The sequence below is a fragment of the Patella vulgata genome, chromosome 5 (genome assembly GCF_932274485.2).
Source record: "Patella vulgata chromosome 5, xgPatVulg1.2, whole genome shotgun sequence".
Taxonomy (NCBI): domain Eukaryota; kingdom Metazoa; phylum Mollusca; class Gastropoda; family Patellidae; genus Patella; species Patella vulgata.
Window position 1 is genome coordinate 51,943,637 of NC_065883.2, and position 8,705 is coordinate 51,952,341.

The following is an 8,705-nucleotide window of genomic DNA, read 5'->3' on the forward strand; positions in this document are numbered from 1 at the left end:
AAATGACACTTTAAATGGTGTCACATTTCATCATAATTATATGATTCATTCGTCGTTATGAAAGAATACGTTTACACGGATTAAGGTCATCTTCCCAAATGAACTTTTCGAAAAGCCCCATGTTAAATATCTATTTAGTTTCGTATCAATTTAATCTTCCAGTCACACATGAATCTTGTTTCTGGTCATGTATTAAGGGCCTGTTTATTATGTCCTGTCATATCCCAACTACACATTGTCAATCATACGGATATTAAAAGCGGTGGCAGAAATGAACACTCTAATTTGATTGGTTACAAATATCAAGTGTGAACTTTCTGTAATCGGGTTTTATTGAGGTAAATTCCTTTGACAAACTATGGGCGCCACGTTGTCGACGTCATCACGGCTTTGGTTACAGGACTCCGATCAGACTCAATAGCGCATGCGTGGATTGAAGAGCTGATCTCGACGTTTAAGAGGTTGGATTTCAGTAATCAGACGAATTTTGTAAAGAAACACGATTGCATGATACAGATAGTCGAGCTTCTGGAGGAGATTAAGATCTACTTAACTAGGTTGCGATTACTCCCAGAAAAACAACACATGTCTCACGTCTCGCCCAAATCGCCTTGACGGTTTCATAATTTCTAGCCCGGACCAAGTTACGTTAAATCGCCTCGACCACTTAAAAGATTCTTGCTATGTTTCGGAAAGGAAATATTAGTTTCCTGCGTGTAACTACCTCTCCACGATTAAGTTTCATCTTCTAATTTCCAAATTAATGAAAGAATTACGGATTTTGTGAAATTGGGGAATGTGATAGGGAAACTTTATTAAATCGTTGATAGGGTTATCCGGAATCGAGTTCCAAGACAAATTTTATATTCCCCCATATCGTTGTTTTATTTCGGTCATTTTCTTCGTGATACGATAACGCGTGTTAAAGGAACTATTATGATTGTAATTCTAGACTACTCTACTTTAATTTGCTCTTTAATCCGCTGATTATGTATTCTGTTCTTCTTTGTTATTATTAATCCATTATAATTGTTTTATTATAAGAGTCTAATTAAGCTTAGACATCTCATCTTCCAACCAATGAATCATACATGAAGATATTGCCAGGCTACTAGTTATCATTTACTTTTTATCATCACTTAAGCCATAATTTTATTCTTCTTCTTCCTCTTCAATTTTCCAAAATATGAATTTCTATGAAACAAAATAAAATGAACTGAAATGGGGTTACCACGTACTTTTCTGCACCAACCGTTCTAGTGAAGACGGGCATACACCATGCAGTGTTCTATGACAGAAATTTTGTCCGGATAGCAGCGCTACGGCCTACTCTTGTTTTGCATTCAAACTCTACGTCATGGTCTCGGTTTGTGCCCCATCCTAACTCCTGGAAAATATAAGTAATATGGTATTTGTTTTTTAATTCTGTGGTTCGACTGGTCTTCTTCGATTTCCAAATGTCAAGGGTCTTTTACGTGCAAGCCGATGTGTATGCTCCCAAGCCGTGGTTGTTCGTCCCATCCATAGGCGCCACCCCTAAGAAGTGATGCCGGGCTTGAAACCTAGTTTAGTAACCTAACAGCTCGACTACCACGGTTTAGGCAATGATAATTTCGAAAACTTTAAAGGAAGAATGTTTTAATAATTTTTAAATCTCTTTTCTGACCATTTAATATATTAAATGAAATAAATAAATGGAATGGGGTTTAACGTTCAACTGGAAATGAATAAATCAGTGTTGGGTATGTTTATATTGAATGGATTTAGTGTTGGGTATGTTTATATTGAAATTTATTATTTGTGTTTTGACTATTGCCAGTTATTTTTATCACTTTGCATCGGTGGACCTCGGGTTTAAATAGTCCTTAAGATGAATCTCACAATATTTTTTTTGAAAATAGTAATAGTGTACATATTTTATTAATTATAAAAGTATGTAAATTGTATTATATGCATGCTATGTCCTCAGCTGTGGTATGTGTCAAGTTCCAAACGAGAATTATTTATTTTATTTTCCTCCAAAATATTCGTCAACAGAGACACCATGATATAGGTTCAATAATTAGGAGTCACACAAAGAGTGATTCTTCTTCATATTTCATTCTTGACCTGTCACTCATGATGATTGATGGTCTTAGATGGGTAACAATGAAATCCGACATTATCTCTACTCCAGTAGATATTCCCCCTGATCGCTTTAAGCCTGGCTTTTTGGTCCATACAGTCGATAATCAGCGAGATATCGCGAGAACTGGCCACACGCGTGACATGACGTGAAAAGTATCCAAAATCTTCGAGATTCTCGTATGATAACGTGTCATTACAGCCTCGTAAACCGAGATAAAATATCAAAAATTCTACCAAGCGTAACTAGCTTATTAAATCTAGTCGTCTTTACATTGATCCCTGACCCTAATGTATAGGTGGCGCTATTAATCAATCCCATAATTATACACCAAAACAAGTAGATAATGACTGTCAGAAACTGTACCCAGTCAATATCCTTATTTGTTACGATATTTATGTATATTATTATTTATCGTTATGGTTGATTATCTACATAAGTTTATATTGGAACATAACACATGACACAATTATATGGCATAAAAGTTACTTAAAGGATTTATTTCAGCGACGTTTTGACCTTTATCAAACTTGATAAAGACGGGAGAACCCTCGTCGAAACATCGCTGGAATAAATCCTTTAAGTAACTTATATTCCATATAATTGTGTTATTCTCATTCAGTTACTTATAAAATACCACTTAAACAATATATTGGATATAGTTACGTGTTTCGGACCTTCGGTCGAAACACGTATTTTTTCTGTAAGTGTTTTTTATTGCGTTATGGTTGATTATCTATATTATTTATATTGGAATATTTTATTATTTTTTTGGGGGGGGGGGGAATTTAGTCAGTTTGTGCAGACAAAACTTTACATGGTGCAAACATTCTGCCAACATATATGTGATTGACCTTCGTGCGTCTATTTATTAAATATAAATTGGGTCATTTTTGAAAAACAGGATTGCCCATATCTCGGTTATTTATCAACGGATCTTCTTCGGGTTTTGATTTTTGGATTCTTTGGACGAATCCCATATGGGCTCTGACTGAAGGTTTTTCGAAATTCGAAAGTTCGCTCGATTAATATTAGCATCAAAGATTTGCGAAAGTTTTCTTCTTCATTTTTTCGACATTTAAGATGGCGTATCTCCGTCATATTTGATGTATCAAGTTGAAACTTGATAGGAATAAGGAACACATCAATGCCTTCAAGATGACATATTAAAAAAATTTGTGAGGGCTTCCGAAAACTTCCGGAAATTACCGAGGCCTTCCGATTTTTCCCGAACCTGAATAGTTCTCTCCATTTTAAAAATAGACAAAAAATGACATATGGTGGTGTTAGCCCCAGATATTATCTTTCATTTTCAAAGACCTTGTACGATAACATTTTCAACCGCTTGGACGCCATATTGTATTTTACAGAAAACATTCAAATAGATATTCAACCGCCATTTCAATTCCGATTTTTGAAAACCTGTTTTTTGTATTAGACCTACTTCAAATGGCAACAATTCTTAGAGAGCCGATTTTTGAATTTAGATTTTGTTTACTTCCGTTTTCACTTTGAATTTTGTTCGACTTTTCGCTTTCTAGATGGTGACCTAACCTTTCAATGGTGTAACTTGAATGTTGATGTGACAAGACGTGACGTGACGTGACATACCCAAAAACGTCAGTACTCCTTAGGCTAGTTATAATTATTTTTTAACATTATTATATCTAATGTCTTTACTAATTTCGCATCGCCTTTGGATTAAACTGTCGACAGTGGAACACAAATTCAGCTATATTTCAACACTGCAAGCCTCTCTGACATTTTCTTTGCCCAAATCAAATACACTTTGTCTTTTTAAACTGGAACACTATTCAGCTATAATATTACAACACTGCAACCCTCCGTGATATTTTCTTTGCCCAAATCAAATACACCTGGAACAATATAACAATTATCTTCGTTCAAAATAATGTTTCCGATTCCCCGGTTGTATGTGACAAGGAGTGGCGTCGCCTATCCATCCTCGCGGGTTTTCTCCGGGTCCTCCAGTTGCCGGATTATTGAAATAAAATTGAACCATATGTTAGTCCCGAAATGACATAGTTTGTGTCGACTGGACGTTAAATCCTATTTCTCTCTCGCTCTCTCTACCTAAACTACCTACCTATACAGAGTATATACTTACTCTTCTTAGACCTCATCATACCACTTCTCATTTTGGACTTCCTATGGCTAACAAATATTTGTTTTACTTGTACTTTTGTATTTAATGCAAATGAAATCCTTATTCGAATAATAAAACCCATTTTATTTTAAACGTGTCCAATAAAAGCTAGGGGCATTCGGTGGAAGAATGGTTTAACGCGTGCGCGTTAGTTCACAGGGTCTGTCATTGAGTCAAGTGGCGTGGTTTCGATTCCCAGCTTTTACGTGACAAGGAGTATGGTCGCATGTCCAACCTCGTGGGTTTTCTCCGAGTCCTCCGGTTTCCTCCCACAGCCAAACAAGGCGAAACAAGGCGAGATGATGGTCATGGGTTTAGCGACACGATCTTGTTACAAAGGTGAACATATTATTTCCAAAAACTGAATTGTGGTCGTTGGATACAACAGTACGAAATAAAATATATTAATCACAATACATTTGTTCACTACCAGTTCCCCTTTAAATCGAAAATTTCAATTTCAACACTTTCTTGCCCATCGCGGTTAAACGATAAAAGTTGAGGATTATCTCTCAATTGATACTCTGGTTTCTGTAGTATAAATAGTCGAGTCTTACCTGTCCGTTTTGTCATCTTCTTTTCGTGTAGTTCTTGGTACCGTGTGCTTGAGCAAAGAATTGTAAAATAAAGATGTAGTATTTACTTTTTTTTTCACAAATCAGAGGGCATATTTTTAATATTATACATGTACATCATTGTTCTTCATTTGTACAAACTGTCTCTTCTTTTAATTTGATTAGCCACGTGGAAGGGTCTACAAAAATCAAGAGTTCGTAATATCAAATTGCTTGTTTTTTTGTAAAGATTATTATAACAATAATAAGTATTTGGGCAAGTTTGGTATAACGTTTGTTAGCTTAACATAAGGTCTGGGGCCAAGGGGCAGCATTTGAAGCATAGGCGTACGGGCTAGATAAATGTTGGGGGGGGGGCAGAACCTGAAATACCCGAAAGAATTTCGGGTGGCTCACGGCGCCCCCTCCCTACACGAATATTTGGAAAATTTGGCGGCCGCAAACGCGTTTTCTTGCTTTTCCAGCCAATGAAGACAGCAACTTCAACGTGGTCTAATATAGCCTAACTTAGGTAGGTGACTCGAATTCCCATCAACCAATCAATTTTGAAAATTTAACTACCGCAAACACGTTTTCCTGCCATACCAGCCCGTGAATACAGCAAATTCAATGTGGTCCAATATAACCTACCTTTGGTGGCTGACCTGAATCACAAACAATCAATCAATCGTCGCAAGTATGGGGGCTGGAATAGCAGTGACTTCAAAGTTTCCAATCGTTTTGCAACCGAAATCCCTCTCTATGCCGATTTGAATTCCAATCATCCGATCAGACTGTTGAAGCTGCATGCACAAATAATAATCGATGCCCGAAAAATGTCGCAGAAAGTTGACTGGCTCCAGACAAAATGTTTTAATCCATAGTCAATTCAGTACAAATTTGCTGTATTCAATTCAAAAAAGACCAAAATTAGTGTTTTATTAGTCACATTGCCCGGTAAATATTAGACGGGGTATATTAGACTGGAGTGGATATTAATTTAATGTTAATCTGGGATGGAATACATCTTAGTCTGGGATAGATATTAATATATGTTAAATGGTAAAATATTCAAGTATCTTCGTCAGAACTGAGGTTTTTATTGGTAATTGTATATATAGTTTTAAATGTTATTTTGTTGTTGAGATTTAAATGTTGATGTGTTAATATCATGCCGTGATGTAAAGTCTGGTTTATATCTTGTTTGATAAGTGGCCAGAAAATGAGAAAACTAAAAATATGAGGAAACGATTTAGTTGAAAACATATATAATACCACCCAGAATGTCAGATAAAATGCCCGAATGGCAGGACACTTGACGAGGCGTTAAACATAGCATCAAAACACCGTCTTTGATATCGAACCGCATCTACAATATCGACACATTTCAAAAGATGGTTTCCTCCCTCTAGATGACTGCTCAGCACACGTAATGGAAAAAGAGACTGTGGTAGATTTCATTGAACCCTGCCAATCAAGAACACCAATAAGCATTGCTATATTAGCTATTTTCTAGAGGTACAAATTTGAGTATGGGGGATCTGATTTTTCATCAATGATGCCACAAGGAGATCTCGTTAAATGTTACCAGACGTTTAAAGCGGCACTCGGGCACCAAGTGCATCTATCTTCCGCTTGGCGGCAGCTACTATTCCCCAGTTGCCCACAGATCTTCTAGCCTCATGGGTGACTTCTAATAGGCCACAAACTATTCCAATTTGAAGATTTTGAAGGAGATGTTTAATATACAGTAGAGTATCAGTGATAAATACAGGTTTGATTTCCATCATGTTGTGATTAGTTCTGGTATCACGACCAATGATTGACAGCTTAGTGCTAAAATGAATTTTTGAAGATTTGTTGCTAAATTAATTATATATATAGTTGTCGTGTCATTCGGTGCATGCTTCTAATAATCCTGTTGGATATTCTGCATGGAAGCTTTTGAGTTTCGACTTTAAGAAAAGTTCACAGAAATGACTGTTCTTTATAATAAATATTAGGTTTTAAAAATTATTCAAATTTAATTTTGTATAATATATTATTTGTCTTGGATAAATATTACTAGCACATCGAAATATAAACATTGTTTATTTTTCTTGGTAACTACCCTGACAAGTAAAACAGCTTCTTTTTAAAATCTTCGAAATTTCTGAGAAAAATTAATAATGCTATTTACAGAGATTCAGATTCATGAAAACAATATCATTTTAAAATTAATAGCCCACAGGTTCTTATAAGTGAATTAATGGTTACCCTGACGCAGTCTTCTTCTGTGTTATTGTCTTTAAATAAAAGATGGAACCGGGCCACAAGTTTCACCTCTCTAGTATTATTTCCAAGGTTAAGTTTCGTACAAATGTATGTTAGATGCATTAAGAGTATCCAGTTGCCACGTTGTGATTTCATCTAGTCGTAAATAACTTCTAATCACATTCTCTCTAGCTGATGTTATAGTTATAATGTTTAACGGGATATACAGTACATCCTCAATAAATATATTATACCGTTATGGTCATTAAAACATCATCAGATAGAAAAAGCTTAACACCATATCTAAAATGAATATAAGTAATGTTGTGGATTATAATGATTATGCAAAAACATTACAAATTCCGACGAACTGTAACGAAACACAAACCAGCTTCACTCTGCTTTATATAATATTACATTGTTAGACATATTATAAAAGTATATACGTGTAGAATATATCCAATGATAAAAACAAGGGGGCTACCACTGTACGAGAAACCTATAAAGATCCATGTTATGCATGATCCAGATTACAAATACTGATATCTCCGACCTGAGAAATGAAATGGGGTTTATCGTTTTCGCCTACGTTACTGGTACTTTTACTGCACGGGACCTAGATTTTTTATTCTCATCCAAACTAATAGACACTGTCCCTTGCAAGGCCATTCGAAGAAACCCTCCCATTGCTTAGGTTACCATATAAAATTAACTCAGTGAATAATTCCTATCTAACCCAGTTCCAAAACTTTGATGAGCGGGTGCACGAAAACTGTACGTACTGCTCATAATTCAAATATGGTTCATTTTCTGCGAACATTCCCTTCCCCAGGACCGAATATCAAAGACGAGAAGATGGACAGAAAGAGAGTGTTGACAACAATGTATAACAACATGCAGCAAAATCTTACCTGCGCGATAGTGGGTGTTGTATCACAGTGCCGGACATCCTTGCTTTTTTGCGTTGTGTGGTGTATTATGCTTCAAAACAAAACTGATTCTGTGTTAATTAAATTTATGCTACAATGTGCATCTATTATCGGGTGAATAAACGACTATATTTTATAAATACTGCCCATGGATTGATAATAGATGATGATAATTGGTTTTAGATGACGAGTGTACACTATATCACACAGCGTAATGAGTTTTTAATGACCCAAACCCATATAGATTACTTACATTATTTACTATAGTGTGTCTAATTGATTCAAGCTCTAGATGTCTTTTCATACAAACTCTGATTATTTTCACAAACTTGTTTGTATTTGCATCATTAATGTCCCGCATCGTTAGAATTAAAAAATTCAATAATTAACTTTTAATTGAATTTTAATTCATTTTGAAAAAGTTAGTATTTGCAACACAGGCGAGAAACAAAGCAGATTGTTGTGACACACTCCTACCCGTTTATTTAAATTTGAACAGTTTTCGTCTTTCCAAATGATTCCCGCCCATCGATATAATTATTGAACACCTGATACCACTCGTCATTCATCTGATAGTTTACATAGCTAACAATTTATGCTGTTACACTTGAGTTATTTCACTAAATGTTATGATTTGTGCATTCATTGTAAACAGCATTAAATATTGCGTTTTACTT

At 35.5% G+C, this 8,705-nt stretch overlaps 1 long non-coding RNA gene across 1 annotated transcript; it reads right to left on the reverse strand.

Moving 5' to 3' along the window:
* Nucleotides 1-912: 912 nt before the first annotated feature.
* Nucleotides 913-8,157, reverse strand: LOC126821013 (uncharacterized). Its single transcript, XR_007680224.2, has 3 exons — nt 8,011-8,157; nt 7,103-7,402; nt 913-1,387 (listed from the first exon to the last, which is right to left on the reverse strand). It is a non-coding gene; the product is annotated as an uncharacterized LOC126821013 (long non-coding RNA).
* Between the last annotated feature and the right edge of the window lie 548 nt (nt 8,158-8,705).